Source organism: Amblyomma maculatum, chromosome 7 (assembly GCF_055883805.1).
Source record: "Amblyomma maculatum isolate TAMU_Amacu chromosome 7, ASM5588380v1, whole genome shotgun sequence".
In the NCBI taxonomy this organism is placed as follows: domain Eukaryota; kingdom Metazoa; phylum Arthropoda; class Arachnida; order Ixodida; family Ixodidae; genus Amblyomma; species Amblyomma maculatum.
In genome coordinates, this window is record NC_139350.1 from 139,414,655 (window position 1) to 139,432,326 (window position 17,672).

The 17,672-nt window shown below is 46.4% G+C and overlaps 1 pseudogene; it reads left to right on the forward strand.

Moving 5' to 3' along the window:
- Window positions 1–17,672, forward strand: part of LOC146184863 (phosphatidylcholine translocator ABCB4-like) — a 78,473-nt pseudogene that overhangs the window by 40,872 nt on the left and 19,929 nt on the right.

Consider the following 17,672-nt stretch of genomic DNA (forward strand, 5'->3'; position numbering starts at 1 on the left):
GTCGAAATTTCCAGAGTCCTCCAGTGTGGCGTCTTTCATAGCCTGAGTCGCTTTGGGACGTTAAACCCCAAAAACCAAACCAAACTGAACTTATATTTTTGCAGCTATAAAGTACTTTAAAGTGCTCTGCATTCCTAATCCCTTTATGCTTGCCTTCAGGTACAGTTCTGTTCCTGTGGCAGCATTGAGGTTGGACCCCAGCAGGGCATTCATTGGCTTATTTTTGCTATTGCTTCCCGCCTGCTCAGTGAGGGGTGCTGACTTGTCTTTCATTTGCCTTGTCTGTCATTTGTTTTCTTTGCAGTTGTGGAGGGCTCATTCTCACACTGGCAGTGCTCTTCCTCAGCTGAAAAGCATCACTGTGGCTCCCCTCAGGACCACTGACTACAGAATAAACCCATAGGCTCAGCATTGTCAATTTTAGTGTCAAACTTCCGCAGCCTGTTTCCAAAACAAGATAATTTGCGTTCATATGTCGAAGCATGCTCAGCAGACCTTGCATTGGGCACAGAAACCTGGTTATTGCCCGATATTGCTGGTACTGAACTACCTTTGCCCAACCAGTTTTCACTATTTAGAAAAAATCGCATTACCTCGCACGGCAGTGGGGTATTAATCACTGTAAGAAAAAGCTTGCAAGTGCATGTTGTTGATACAGGATCATGTCCAGAAATCTTGTGGGTTGCGAGGAATTCTCTGAAAAGCTGAATGAATCTCTAACTTACCTGCAGAACAAATTTCAATTAGCCAATTATTGATTGGCAGGCATTTAGGCCTCCCAAAAGCTCAAGAAAGCATGAATGCCAGAATTTTCTGGGTGTTAGCACTTTTCAGTTTGCACCAAATGGTTTCCACTCCTACGTGTGGCGATTCAGTCTTGGATCTTGTGCTGACAATGCAACTGGGCCAAACGTCTGCAAATGTGTTGGATGGCCTCAGTGGCCACAAAGTTTTGCTGAGCGATTCCACAGTAGCCAGAAACAAACCAGAAAAAGCAAATGAAATTATATTTGATTATCCCAGAGCAGGTACTGATATGCTGCTTAATGAACTATATCATTGTTCTCTGTAGATGTTTTCTTTCTGTTCGTGGGATGTGAATGAAAACTGATTTCTTATTGATAAAAAATTAACTTTGCTAGAAGATAAGTACGTACAATGAGGATTTTAGTCTGGGCTAGTTGGTTCATAGTTTTTACAAACTAACACAGCGCAAAGAAACTGGACACTCGAGAAGAAAACACTCAAGATGGGACGGCTGTCCATCCCATTTTGTGTGTTGTCTTCTCTAGTGTCCGGTTTCTTTGTGCTGTGTTTATTTGTAAATAAGTACGTACCTAAAGTCACCATCATCACATCTTCAGAGAGCACATGGTTCATAAGGAGCGTCAAAAGATGTATAAACAAAAAGAAAAGGTTGTACGTGAACGCTAAAAAAGTCAGCATCTGAGTGCGATTGGGATCAATGCCGCACACATATGCAGTTGTGCAAAACTGAAATTGAAATTGCAGAGGACAACTTTTATAACTGACATTTCACATCTGTTAAAGAACAAGCCTAAAAATTTTGTCACGTTAATCCAAAGTATGGTTCAAACTTGTCAGTGTCAATAACTAAAGAAAGAAAGCTCCTTACTTCCCTTGAAGTAGCAGAGGAATTTTGCCAGTTTTTCTGCTCAGTGCTCATTGATACAAATCTTTTACCTACTGACCTGTTATTCCGAAAGCTGGATGAAACCATGCCCGACATACTGTCATGTCAGAAGGTGTGTCCTCTGCCATAAACCGTCTCCCTGCTCGCTCTGCACCTGGCCTCGATGGGATATGTCCTAAATCACTCAAAGTAGCAAAGCCTGCAGTATGCCCCCTCTTAGCTGCTATTTTTCAGCAATCCATTGGTACAGGTTGTGTCCCAAACGACTAGAACATTGCGCGTGTCATACCTGTTTTCAAATCTGGCGATGCCTCTCAGCCATGAAATTACAGACCAATTTGTTTAACCAACGTAAGTTGTAAATTGCTAGAGCAAGTAATCTCTGCCATTTCATGGGTCATCTGGTGAAGCATAACTTCTTTTTCCAATCAGCATGGCTTCCTACTTAGTAGATCTTGTAAAACACAAGTGTTTAAATTCATTTCTGACTATCACTCTGTTCATGCTCGCTCTAAAATAGGCGCCGTATTTATAGATTTCGCTAAAGCAATCGACAAAGTCCCGCACATGCGTCTAATAAAGAAGCTTGAGAATTTAAACAAAAATTGTAATGTTATTTCTTGGATAAGAAGTTTTTTGGCTAATCGCTATGAACCAGTTTTTGTTAATAGCCATTCTTCGTCCCACTCGCCCTTAAATCTCGAGTGCCACAAGGGCCTGTGCTCAGACCTATCTTATTCATAGTTTATATTAATGACATTAGTAACAACCTACATTCCACGGTCAGATTATTTGTGGATGATTGCATGATATACAGACAGATTACTGATATTTTGGGCTGTACTAGTCTGCAATGAGACCTTAATAAGGTTAGCAATTCGCGCACATAATGGCAAATGAAATGAACACCTCAAACACAAAACTTGTCCGATTTAGCACAACATTTAGCACCGAACCATGTCATTACACTTTGAGCAGCGTGCATATTGAATCGGTATCCCTCATAATGTATTTAGGGGTACATTTAGCATCAGATATTTTACTGAATTGCCACATAGATACGGTTATCAACAAGGCTTCTAAAACACTTGGCTTCCTCAGGTACAACCCAAGTTAAGCTAATTTAGACAAAAAGCTATTAGCATACACTACATTTCCAAATTACATTGCACCTCTTTGATTTGGAACCCCCATCAAGCATACCTAGTAACAAAATTGAAATCTTTGTACAATAAAGCCACCCATTTCATGACTAAAAACTATTTGTGATCAACAAGTGTAAGGGAAATAAAAACAGCCCTCAGCTTACCTCTTCTTGAAAAGAGGAAGAATGTTTTCCATACTGTTCTTCTACAAATTATATTATAGTGATTCTTTTGCATCGCTCCATCACATATTGCCACGCATTGACCACTAACTGAAAGTGGAACCTATCTTTGCGTTAACTAATCTTTTCTTTCATTTGCCTCTCCTCCTCGCTATCTATCAATGTAATCTACTTTCTGGCACCATTGCATCTTCCAATGATTCCGAAACGTTTCTAACGAGTCTAAACAGTAATTTCGAGTTGTAACCTTCATCCTTGGATTTATTTTGTATTCCTATTGAGCTGCTGCTCTCCAAAAAACAGGAATGTTTGGTGCCATTGTCTTTATATTTTTTAGTGTTTGAAGCGCTAGCTTTTCAACAATGTGTTCCTGGCTAACGACTATATACTTGTCGCAATGTTGGATTTATTGTTTTTACTATTGTCTCGCCTTCCGCACTGCCCCCCCCCCCCCTCCAAGTAATGCCCGCTCGGGCCTTTAGCGTATTTTAATAAAATAACATAAAAATATGCCTTTCAGTTGCTTTGAGAGCATAGTGGCTGAAAAAGGTCTCCATAAATTTCTTGGCTTCTAGCTCCAAGAGTCTGTTGCAGTGGTCAATGTCCATGCTATGCACACAGCTCAGAATGGGCAGTTGCTACAGCACTTCAACACTCCTATGTACACATAATCCTAGTGGCTTCACGAGGGACGTGCAGGAGCACGTGGTCGACAAAAGTGGTCGACAAATCTCTGAAGATGTATCAGGAGCTTGAGATGTTCCAGACTTGGGTTAGAGAAGGCCATTGCAATCTTGTGGGGCTATGAGTCTGAGGAGGGGAGTGTTGCTCTTGATGTCTGCAGCAGTGCAGTGCAGTCACCGCACGGAATCTTGTTGCTGGCAGCCTTCATAACAAATCCTCCAATCATAGCCATGCTGGCAACGTCAGGATTTAAGTGTGTGGTTGTTCTGATAGATCTCGCTCTACTGTGTTGAAAGCAGCTGCTTGGATACAAAGGAACTTGAGCTTTGTACTGTGGCATCACTAGGGTCAGCAGCATCCCCCCTCTGGCGCCAAGTAACCATTGCATTTGTTCTCACGGCTCAGTTAAACCAAGGTTGTGGAGGTTCTGTGTACCCCACAACCTGTTGCAAGTGGAAGCATTTTTTTTATTTAAGATGTCCACATAAAAAATGTACCCCAGCAAAACATCTCTTATGTGCTGCTTGTAACATATAAATTTAAATATTTGAGAACATAGACATATTTAGTTCTGTAACAAGCTGATGAAGGAGGGCAGGTTGTATTTTTCGTTTTAGAAAGAAGGAAGGTGCATTCATGAAGGCATATAGAGGAAGTGGTTTTCGACAGATGAATTTCTGGATCGCACATAGAGGGGAACATAAAATAACCCACGAGAAATACAAACTTTGATCATCTAAGAACACTTGTACCGATGTGCAAACTGTAGTGAACTACACGAGAATATCACGAAGACGAGGATAAGGACGACGAAGTGCCGCTGCGCTGCTCGTGCTCGCTTGTGGAGACTGAGACTGGCTGTGTTCTTGTGTGGTTCGCCGTGAAACTTCGACAGGGCTATTATCCCTGTTAAAGCACAGTAAAAACCCCCTTTCACTTGGTGGAGGTGAGCATTTCCTGCCGCCCTGGAGCTCCGCAGCCGCACACTCCCGACACAAGCAATGACCGACGCTACTACCCCCAGTCCAACCGGCCCCTCATCCGCGGTGTTCTGCGCTGGAGCTTTGCGCCAGCGTGATCCTCCAATCTTCAGCGGAACCGGCGACCATGACGTGGAAGACTGGCTGGCCTCATATGAGCGGGTCAGTATTCACAACCACTGGGACGACAACCAAAAACTCAATAACGTCATTTTCTACCTAACGGACGTTGCAAACCTATGGTTCCGCAACCACGAGGCCGATATCACATCTTGGTCTACTTTCAAAGCTAGTTTTGCCGATATTTTCGGCCGGCCTGCAGTGCGCAAATTGCGCGCTGAGCAACGCCTGCGCGGCCGTGCACAGCTTCCTGGTGAGAATTTTACCAGCTATATTGAAGATGTCGTAGACCTCTGCAAGCGCGTGGACGCTTCAATGTCAGAGAGCACCAAGATAGATCACATTATGCAAGGCATTGATGATGACGCGTTCCAGATGCTTCTGGCTAAAAATCCAGCCACCGTCGTCGACGTTATCAACGCATGCCACAACTTTGATGAATTACGCAAGCGCCGTAACATCACTCGCTCTTCGCTCTCAAACCCCGCGCCGCTTGCAGCTTTAACACCTGAAGCAGACCAGTCCACCTTGCTGCCACAAATACAGCAGTTCGTTCGAGAAGAAGTTGCCCGTCAACTATCCCTCGTTCGCCAACGTCCTGACGCTCCCACTCCTTTAGTGCCAAAGCTGCAGCAAGTCATCCGCCAACAAGTTGCGGAAGCACTCCCCACGCTTCCTGAAGCTCCTTCTGTTGCTCCTTTGACATACGTCGAAGCACCAGTCCAGTATAGTCAACCTGCTGTTCCAGCCCCTTTGACCTACGCGGCTGTGGCTGCGCGGCCACCGCCTGAGCCGTCACAACCCATGCAGCCTGTTCTACGCCCTGCACCGCTTTCTCAAACGGCCCCGCTTCATCCGCCCACTGCGCGCTATTACAACCCTTGGCGTACTTCGGACAATCGTCCTATTTGCTACTACTGTGGTTTCGCTGGACATGTGGCCCGCCGATGTCGTCGTCGCATGGCCGAGCCTGCGTCTTCTGATTACTCGCCACCGCTGCTTCGTTCTGCCCACTCTCCGCCTGCGTATGCCCCAGAACAGCGTTCATATACAACGCGTCGTTCTCCTTCTCCGCGTCGCCGGTCACTGTCACCAATGCGCCGGCGACCACCACCTGCTGACGAGGGAAACTAAGCTCCGCGGTTCCTGAGGCAAGAACTGCGTACTCTGCGAAAAGCTCAAGGCCTCATATTCCACCCACGAACATTATAATGATTTCTATCGATGGTCTGTCCGTATATGCGCTGGTCGATACGGGTGCTGCAGTGTCAGTGATTCATGAGCAACTCTGCCGACGATTACGAAAAGTTACGACGTCATTTAACGGTTTGTCGCTCCGCACTGCCAGTGAAGAGAGGATTGCACCTTTAGCAGCATGTACAGCGCGTGTCGTCATTGAAGGTATTTTGTACAGTGTCGAGTTCGTAGTTTTGTCATCTTGTTCTCACGACGTGATCCTCGGATGGGACTTCTTGTCTAAAAATAACGCCGTGATCGATTGCGCCCGAGCTGAAGTAGAATTTTCTGCACTGTGCGACGCACTGCCCGACGACAACCGTTCAGTGTGTCCTCAAAAGCTGACCATCGCTGAAGATGTCGACGTAGCACCAGAGGCTTGTTCCCTTGTGCCTCTTTCGTGTCCTGCCGCGTCAGACGTTAGTGTTTTATTTACACCGTCTGCATCCTTCATCCACCGCAAGCACCTGCCGCTGCCATCTGCTGTTCTCGATGTTCACGGTGGCTTCACGAAGCTACTCATCTACAATCCGTCTCCACGCCCGATTACTCTGCTACGTGGGGAATCTCCCGGTTCCATTCAACCAGCCCACCTTCTCTCTGACCTGGATGCCTCCGAGACCTACCGCAGTAACTACATTGATGCTCTGCAGTCCGATCAGACGCCTGATTCGTTGCCAGACGACTTCTTCCGAACCGCCATCGATGACGCTCTTCCTTCCACCTACCGGACTCAGCTCGTGGCCCTTTTACAGACATTTCGCTTTGCTTTCGACGCCGCCCACACACCTCTCGGCCGCACTTCAACAGTCGCGCATTACATTCAGACCGGCTCTAACTCGCCTTTTCGACAGCGCCCCTATCGTGTGTCAGCGGCAGAGCGTCGCGTGATCAATGAACAAGTTGAGGACATGCTACAACGTGGTGTAATTCGTCCATCACAAAGCCCCTGGTCCTCACCAGTGGTGCTAGTGAAAAAGAAAGATGGCTCGTTTCGCTTTTGTATTGATTACCGGCGCCTCAACAAAATTACCCACAAGGACAATTACCCCCTTCCGCGTATAGACGACGCTCTTGATTGCCTCCAAGGTGCCGAGTACTTTTCATCTCTTGATTTACGTTCAGGTTACTGGCAAGTACCAATGGCCGCCTGTGACAGAGAGAAGACCGCATTTGTGACGCCGGATGGCCTCTATGAATTTAATGTGATGCCCTTCGGTCTGTGCAATGCGCCCGCCACATTCGAGAGGATGATGGATAACATCTTGCGGAAGTTCAAGTGGCACATCTGCCTCTGCTACTTGGACGACATTGTTGTCTTTTCCACCGACTTCGCTACGCACCTAGAGCGCTTGCGGCAAGTTTTGGTTTGCCTTACTGACGCCGGCCTGCAGCTGAATCTCAAGAAGTGTCACTTCGGTGCCAGGGAGTTGACTATTTTGGGGCACATCGTCTCTAAGGAAGGTGTTCGCCCTGATCCGGCCAAGCTGCGCGCAGTGGCGGAGTTTCCTAAGCCGGTTTCTCTCAAGCAACTTCGAAGCTTCATAGGTCTATGCTCCTATTTTCGGCGCTTCGTGCAGAATTTTGCTTCGATAATTGCACCCCTGACGAAACTACTCGGAGGAAACAGTGACTTAACTGCGTGGTCGGTCGAGTGCGACGAAGCGTTCAACGCATTGCGCCGTCTTTTGACTTCGCCACCAATCCTTCGCCACTACGACCCGACAGCACCCACCGAGGTCCATACTGATGCGAGTGGCGTTGGCCTCGGAGCTGTCTTGGCACAACGGAAAAACGGTTTTCACGAATACGTCGTCGCGTACGCGAGTCGTATCCTCTCTAAAGCTGAACGCAACTACTCAGTTACAGAAAAGGAGTGTTTGGCAATTGTGCGGGCATTAACAAAATTCCGACCCTACCTTTACGGTCGCCAGTTTGACGTCGTCACGGACCACCACGCGTTATGTTGGCTGTCCTCTCTTAAAGACCCGTCCGGCCGCCTCGCACGATGGGCTCTCCGCCTGCAGGAATTTGACATCCGCGTTATATATCGCTCTGGCCGTAAACACATGGACGCCGACGCACTATCTCGTTCTCCCGTCTCCAACGAACCTGCTTGCTCTACGGCGGCTGATCCCGTCCTCTCCTCTCTAACCATCGCTGACATGCCTGCGGAGCAGCGAAAAGACCCGTGGCTCGCATCTCTTATCGAGATCGTGTCCGCTTCTCCTAACGCTGCTGCGCCTTCTCGGGCTTTACGCCGTCAAGCACCACACTTTGCCCTACGAGACGGTCTTCTCTACCGCCGCAATTATATGACTGATGGTCGACGGTGGCTTCTCGTCATTCCCCGCCATTTACGACATGAAATTTGCACCTCTTTCCATGCCGACCCTCAGTGTGCCCATCCTGGTGTAGTGAAGACGTTTCAAAGGATCTCTCAACGCTACTATTGGCGCGGCATGTACGGGTATATTCGCAAATACGTCCGCTCCTGCATCGCCTGTCAGCGCCGAAAGTCATCCACACCTCGTGCTTCTGGCCCCTTACAACCACTTCCATGCCCGGCCCGCCCTTTTGACCGCATTGGCGTTGACCTTTACGGGCCACTTCCCTGCACGGTTTCTGGGAACCGGTGGATTATCGTCGGCATCGACCACCTCACCCGGTATGCCGAGACCGCCGCTTTACCCGCCGCTACTGCCCGTGAAGTTGCCCTGTTCTTGCTACATTATTTTGTTCTTCGCCACGGCGCGCCGCGAGAGCTGCTGAGTGACCGAGGACGCGTCTTCCTTTCCAACGTCGTTGAATCTCTACTAGCCGAATGTCGCATCATACACCGGACCACAACAGCCTACCACCCTCAAACAAACGGGTTGACTGAGCGCTTCAATCGCACTCTCGGAAATATGCTGACGATGTACGTTGCCGCCGATCAGACTAACTGGGACGCTGTCCTTCCTTTTGTGACATACGCTTATAACACCGCCACGCAGTCAACTACTGGATTTAGCCCTTTCTTCCTCCTTTATGGGCGTGAGGCGTCGTCCACGATGGACACTATTTTACCATATCGTCCCGACTCCTCCGAGTGTACTCTCCTTTCAGACGTTGCCAAACATGCGGAGGAATGTCGCCAGTTGGCCCGGTGTTTTACATCGGAATCTCAAGGCCGCCAAAAGCATCACCGCGACAAAGATCAGACGCCACACGTTTTTCCTGCAGGATCCCTTGTTTGGCTTTGGGTTCCCGGCACCCCACCGGGATTGTCATCAAAATTTCGAACCGAGTATCACGGCCCCTACCGCATTGTCCGTCAAACCTCCCCTGTGAATTACATCGTGGAGCCACTCACTACCTCTTCGGACATGCGTCATCGCGGCCGCGAAACTGTGCACGTGAGCCGCCTCAAAACCTACTACGATCCGCTCCTCTTGCCCTCACCATAGGTCGCCAGGATGGCTCCTCCTCGCTCCGGGGGAAATTGTAGTGAACTACACGAGAATATCACGAAGACGAGGATAAGGACGACGAAGTGCCGCTGCGCTGCTCGTGCTCGCTTGTGGAGACTGAGACTGGCTGTGTTCTTGTGTGGTTCGCCGTGAAACTTCGACAGGGCTATTATCCCTGTTAAAGCACAGTAAAAACCCCCTTTCAAAACAAATAAATAAAAGGAAGTCAGTGGCAGATGCCATCAGGATTATAGCGTGGTGGCAATGTGGGCTATTTCATACACGTGTGACAGTGGAATCACCAAAAACAGCAACTAGTCAATGTTTTGTTTTGTGGTCCCTGTTCTTTTCGCGCGTTCCACAAACTACTTGAAGTTTGAGCATGCACAAAGCAGCTTGCATCCTCAGGAATGACAAAAATTAATGCACAGTGAACCAAACAATGCTAGACCATGTGTTCACGTTCACAAGAATACATATAGAAGTGGCAGTTGAGAACTAAACAGGCTAATAGTCAAACAACTGCTTAGACACAGAAAAGAACGGAAGTGACGAAACAAACGGTCAGACGAGGCCTTCAGTGGCCACACTGCAAAATATGCGGCTTGTAAAAGAGGAAAGCACATAATTAAGTCTGCCTCTCACATGAAATAAGCATGCTCTCTCAATGTATCCAAGCAGTTAAGAAACAGCTGATGTGCACAAAGTGGGAACACACCTTTGTTATGCACGACCTTCATATGTGGTGCGAGGTGTGCATATTGAGGCCTGTGAACGAAAGTAAACTGCTTATGTTAAGGCTGCTGTGTAGGTCTGTTGCCATAATAGTCCAAACAAGACAATAAGCGTGCGTTAAGATTTGTGTCCTGGCAAGGGCTGCCAAACTGCTTCAGCTCCTTGCTAAACGCTGCTGGCTGGTTCTAGACGATGTTCAAAAATGAAAGCCACCCTGACATATCGAAGCTAGAACTCCTCTTCATGCATGCATTTGTTAAGCACAGTCTCATAATGAAGTTCACTGAGATACACTCCTGCAGCCGATGACTCATTCCCCAAACCCATTCAAGTGCTTTCAATCAATCAGTTAGGGCCCTGCTTAGCCTTTCACCGTCCACAAACTGTTGCAGACATATGCAGGAGAAATCCTTTTACTTGGCACTTTAATTTCCAACATCTCCACTCTGCCAACATGGTGCAAGTTGCATCCTGCATCCAGACCGAAAAGTGGCCAATACGTTTTTCTACCATACCAGCAGAATACACCGTATTTTTGTTAATATGAGCAAACCCTCCCCCACCCCTCCCCCCTTGTTCAGGGATTTCTTTTTTATGCAAGCACACTTGCTCCCTCTGTCGTGGAACCAGAGCTGTCAGAGTCCCAGGGTGGCACAGCATTCGTAGGGTATCTTCATGCGTTGCTGTGTTTAGTGCTTGGTTTAGTGTCAGTTAGTTGAGAGCCATAATAGAAGTTGGAATGTGTTCGTAGAGGGCTGCGCACAGCTTGGAAGTTTAAGGCGGGGGTCCCACTCCGGCAGCGCGAATGTGCCATTTTAGGCAATGTTTGCGTAAGCATTCTGCACGTTGTTCTTTTTCAAACATCACAATAGGGGGGGGGGGTAGGCATCATTCGAAAGCTTAATATATACACTCTGTCAAATGATGTGCGCTGCTTTAGTGTGCCAACGTTATCAACTGCATGAGAGATGGTATTGCAGATGACAAATTCGCTAGCGTCGTTGATATACCCTACTTCGGATTAATTTGCTGAAGAAACTGCTGCACTTAGAACAGTTTCCTTTGGCCCACACGTAGAATGGGTATTTATCTTGGGTTAAATAATGCATAATTAGTTTTAATTTAATCAGTATTTGATCGGCAGCCTTTTAAACGTGGTAAAGTTTGGCTATTTTGGGCACGAATATCTGCGCTTTATTAATGTGCACATCAGGAAAATTTTTACCACTTCGGGTACACATTATTATAGTTCAGTGTACGAAATTTCATCGAAATTTATTCCCTAGTTCGTTTTTTGTTACCTTCCCAATTTGAAGATTTCCGTAATACCACCTCACATCGCATAGCTTGACCAGGAAAACCACTCATTCTACAGCCTAGGAATCATGCATGGCGAAACTATAATAGTAGTTCTTGGTCCAAATAAGCGTAAATTGCACTTTATACAATTAGCACGATTATACTGAGCCTTCAAATATAATAAATTTTTCCTACACGGCATTCAATCGAGAAGGCCGCCATACTCAACGTGAGCCTTGTTTGAGTCGGCTTCCTTTTAATATTGTATTACTGTAAAATAAAATTAAAATAAGAAGCACAAACCATGGTGGTAATTATTATTTGTGCCTGTATTCGCTCATTAAAGGTTTTTTTACTGCTAGCGCCATCTAGGTAAAAGCAGCGAAATTGTGAGTTTATTCAATTGCCAGGAGAGGCGCGCGTGACTACACTCCTTCAAAGTATTGAAGCCAGCCAAGAAACCTAAAAGTCAGCTTCTCTGCAGTGCAAAAACCCCTTCACCATGGCGGCCAAACCTGTTTTGGGGGCAGAAATCAGGTGCAGTGCAGGAGACGTCTATTGTGGCAATAATGGCCACGTCCATTTCCTGCACCCCTCTTCTCCCTCTTCTTGTCGCAATTATGAGATTAAGAACCCCTCGGTTTGTGAGTGCCATTCATAACACCTCCCCTGACCCTACCTCCTCCAGGCTTTCAATAGTGAAGGAATTCTGCTCAACACGTTTGGGCATGATATCAGTCTGGACATAGAAGTATTCTGCGCTGCGCCCAACTTCTGCCCTCAAAACAGGTTTGGCTGCCATGGTGAAGGGGTTTTGCTCTGCTGACTTCTAGGTTTCTGCAACCCACCTATTACTACTTTTGTGCTGTGAACTGCTGTGAAGCGTTTTGCTTGTTGCTATTTGCATTGCTGTTTGTGAGGTGAATGTCACACTTTTCAAAAATTCATTGCCTGTCGAAACAGCTTCTTTCGGCAGCAGATCCGGTTTCAAACATTCCATAGAGGAAGGATTTCTACAACTCTCACCTGATGCAGAGGCTATAATTCATGATCTAGAGGAAAGCAGAGAGTGTCAGTGGAGTGAAAGGAATGAATGAATACCTGGATGCACCACTGATTGAGGACGTGGTGCGAGACACCACTGGTTCTTCGCACAAGGAGACACATCTACTCAAAGTGGAAACAGAAACACTTCATTAGGGAAGGACCACGGAGTGAAAGTTTTTTTTAGGTGACAAGACATGACACGCACGCTGCGTGCGTGCACATGTTTTGCACGCATACACTGTGGTTTATGCGGGGGCTATTCGCACGCACGAAGAACCTGCACATGGTCACCGCATCACCCTTTGCACCCCTGCATTGCATGCAAACAGTGGACGCTCGCCTGCAGTGCTAAGCCGCTAACCTTCACGCCCAATCGCTGAGGGGCTTTGCGCTATTTTGTGTTTTTCTGAATATACTTCTGGCCCTGTACTTTTTCCCTCATGCATTCATATTTCGCTACGCGCTTCAGGCTCGGATAGCAAGTGACACGGCTAGCAAAATTCAAACAGAATGCGCAGAATCTTCCGGTAAATTTACATGTCTCGGGCTTGCTTTTCGGCTGGCGACAAAAGTGAAAATTTATCAAAATTAAGACATGCCTTGACAGATTGCAGGTTGCTTGGACGAGGTTCTTCTTCCGTGCACGCAGTTGGTCCAGTGGTATTTCTCGCAAAATCTAGACATGTGTTTGACAGCAAGTGCTACGGATATCGCCACGTTATGCTGCATGGTGTGCTGGCAAGATGCTCGCAAGTGGCATCACGATACACCAGCTGGCGTACCACGCATATGATCCACCGTTTAAATGTTATGTGCGTCATGCGACTCTCAAATATTGGTCAAAAAAGGAATATAGCACAGTGGACCAAAAGAAATAGTTTCGGCTAGCAGTATCGAGCGGTTGTCTCCTTCACATCTTCGTTGGTGCGTGCTCTGTTCCCTAGAGCTTTCAGTGGCACACGTGTGCTTAGGTGCAGCTGTCCTCTCGGAAAGCACCGTTTTGAATGTAGCTTCGCAGCCGCTACAAGAAACACAACTGCAAAAGGACGATGTCGCATACAGAGTACAGATAAAAAAAACAAACAAAGGAATTCGACGCTGCTGAGCCGAATGTCGAGCGTTAGATAAAATGAGAATGTACACTGTTTTGGTTCAGTGCTTTTCATGCTTATAAACATTACAAATATGTGCTCATAGATAATCAAAAACCAGACATCATCACCGATAATCACTATAATGAAACGATAATGAAATGCAAGAGCTGTTGTACATCTGTCTAATTGTATTTGATCACTTACGAAGCGTGTATGGACATCTTCGCAAAGGTGGGACAGTTGACCGCACTACGCTGCATGGAAAGAGAGAAGTTTCGACTGCAGACAGCGTAACATAAACAAAGTGATGCCGAGAGGGCAGCTGGGTGCATTTCACTGTGACAAGAGAAAAGTGCTTGCCTACATGTAAACTGAATTAGCGGATTCCTTCGGCGCACACGCAGTGGCATTAGTGGGGCCAAGTAAGGCTAATGCGCGTGCGCAGCCGGCACTCTCTACTTCTCTGGGTGTCTACGCTATGCACAAAATAGTAAGCCTCGAAGCCGTGGATTCATGTTTCAAGGCCAAGGGTCTGTTTTATTATTATTATTATTATTATTATTATTATTATGCAATGCACCATAAGCGCTTTCGCGGACATTTAGTGCATGTGGTGGGTTGATGGAATAAAGCGCGTGTCTGTATCAGGTGGTCGTGCAGAACAGAGTACTGATATCCATCACGGCACACGCACATCGCCGCTGTTTTTAGACTGCCGCAATGAAAAAATCGAACGTATTTGTTAGCACAATGACAGCCTCCCTTTACGAGCGCACATGGTCATCCCCGATTAGTCCTCGCGGTGAAATTCCAAGCTTTTTGGGTGTTTCTTGCACCTCATTCCGGTTTTGTACCGAAAAAAAAAAATAAACGTTGCGTTTGGTTTTGACATCGCACATCGTTTTCTTCACACCTTCGAACACGTCAGTTGGTTTTAGTAAAGTAGAGAAGGCTCAGAATTTTTGCCTCCGAATGACTGAATGTTGATGTGTGGAGCGGAAATCACATCACAGTCTGATTCGGTGCGCAGTTTTGACGTTGAGGTAACCAGCGGCATTTTCTTTTTTTACTGAAAGCATTTCCGATAACAAACATGCAAAGCAGTAAAAGAAAATAAATCCAAAGACTAACGCTAGTTGTAATCCCACTGCTTAGCATCAAGGACCCCCGTGGTCTTACTCAAAAATATTCAGAAATATAAGCGTAGTGGCACAGCTAGCAGTGCGAAAGCAGTTCCAAGCAAACATGCAGAAGACACGCGGCAAGATCTACCAAGGCAGCAGTTGTTTTGATTTTTGATAACAATACCACGTCAATTAGATGTAGACTGCTATATGTCGAGACCTTGCGGTGAAACCCACAGTTGACCGCATCGAGAGATCGCTATAGCTTCGTTCACACGTGTAGCGAACATCACCTATTTTTGCTGTGCACAGATAACAAACAGCGACCATGTCTTGCAGACTATTTTTTTTAGTGATAGGAAGGCAAATTGTCACTCCTTTGCAACGATAAAATCGGAAATAAATGGAAGAGAATGGAACCATAATGTTCAAAAACAAAATGACTCGAAGCAGCGTCGCCGCAGAAGAAACTGCATAAATATTCGGAGCATCTGCCATTTTTTTGGTTTAGACAAATTGCTTGAAGGGTCTATCAACTTGCATCTTGAACGTTCACGAGCATACTTCAGCCGACTGATTGGAAAGTCATTCTAAGGAGTTCTTGTGTGGACAAAAAAGCAGGAGGATAAGGGTTAGGTGCAACAAGTGGCCCTGAACCAGCTCTGCCATTGTTCAACTCTAATCCTGCTGAAACGCTGCATGGCATACTGAAACAACAAAACATTGGGGTGAGGTCAACGAATTGCCACCATGATTGATCTCATGATAGAGGAAGAGAGAAGGACAGCGCTAAAAATACACATGCACGAGGGACAGGCAAAGCGCTTTGTCCCCTGTCTCTCGACCATCCCTGCCTCTTTTTTGCGCTTTTTCAAAATGAGCAAACTCCACCAACTAGCCCAAGAAACAGCATTGCAGAGAAACAGTGTGCCTAAAGCTCACGGCCGCTTTTTGTAAGCCTACAAAAGCTAGTAAATTCAGACTAGATTGACCAAAATTGACCACAATAATCTGGGCATGCATTGGGAAAATGTTTTGTCTAACATGAAAATGAACACATTCCGATGCCTGTGCTGCTTAGCATTCGTCAAGTTTTTTCTCTCAGTGTGGCGATTGAAGAAAGTATAAAGGATAAGCTCCATAAAACCTCGGCCCTCAGTCACCAGCGGCTGCGGAACAACTGACCACGGCGGCGGTCAGACCTGTGACGCAGCAGGGGGTGCTAAGAAAGCCTGGCTCCGCTGGACAGGCCGCCATTGGAAACTGACCCTGGCAACGTTTAATGCTAGAACCCTAGCTAGTGAAGCTAGTTTAGCAGTGCTGTTAGAGGAACTAGACGGCATGAAATGGGATGTCATAGGGCTTAGTGAGGTTAGGAGGCCGAATGAGGCATATACTGTACTGATGGATGGGCATGTACTGTGTTATCGAGGTTTACCAGAGAGGCGACAACTAGGAGTAGGTTTCCTTGTCAATAAGTATATAGCGGGTAATATAGATGAATTCTATAGTATTAATGAGAGGGTTGCAGGCATCGTAATTAGGCTTAATAAGCGGTATAAACTGAAGGTTGTACAGGCCTATGCACCTACATGTAGTTATGATGACCAGGCAGTTGAAAGCTTCTATGAAGATGTAGAATCGGCAATGCGAAAAGTAAAGACGCAGTATACTGTACTAATGGGCGACTTCAATGCCAAGGTAGGGAAAAAACAGACAGGAGGCAAGGCAGTAGGTGACTATGGCATTGGTTCTAGGAATAGCAGGGGGGAGTTACTAGTTGAGTTTGCAGAGCGCAATAACTTACGAATCATGAATACCTTCTTCAGCAAACGGAAGAACCGAAAATGGACATGGAAAAGTCCTAACGGAGAGACTAAAAATGAAATCGATTTCATAATGTGTTCAACCCCCGCCATTGTGCAGGATGTAGAGGTAATCGGGAAAATTCGATGTAGTGACCACAGGATGGTGAGGTCCCGAATTAGCCTAAATCTGAAGAAGGAACGCAATAGATTAGTAAGAAAGAAACCCATCAACGAATTAGCGGTGAGGGGAAGGGCAGAAGAGTTCAGGATCTCGCTACAGAATAGGTATTCAGCTCTAACTGAGGATGGCGACATTACCCTAGAGGCAAGGAACAATAATTTCAGAGATATCATTACTGAGTGCGCGGTAGAAGTAGGCGGTAGGATAGTTAGAGAGGATACCGGTAAGCTGTCTAAGGAGACGAAAGATTTGATTAAGAAACGGCAGAGTATGAAAGCTTCCAATCCAACAGACCAGATCGAATTGGCCGAGATAACAAAGCTAATCAATAAGCGCAAGGTGGCCGATATAAGGAAGTATAACATGGAGAAAATTGAGAATGCTGTAAAGAACGGGGGAAGCCTTAAAGCGGTAAAGAAGAAATTGGGCATAGGCAAAAACCAGATGTATGCGATAAGGGACAAGGCGGGCAACGTCATCACTAATATGGACAAGATAGTCAAAGTAGCCGAGGAGTTCTATACAGATCTCTACAGTAGCCAAAGTAGTCAGGACCGTAATGAGATTGGCGTCAGGGAAAAACAGTCAGACGTTCCACCAGTGACGAAGGACGAGGTCAAGAAAGCACTAGAAACTATGAAAAGGGGGAAATCAGCTGGAGAGGATCAGATAACTACAGATTTGCTGAAGGACGGGGGGGGGGGATATCGTGCTAGAAAAACTGGCCACCCTGTATACGCAGTGCCTGGTGTCATCGACGGTACCGGAAGCATGGAAGAATGCAAACATTATCCTCATTCACAAGAAAGGGGACTCTAAGGACCTTAAAAATTACAGACCAATCAGCTTACTGTCTGTTACGTATAAGGTATTTACTAAGGTAATCGCTAATAGAATCAGGACAACCTTAGACTGCAATCAAGCAAAGGAT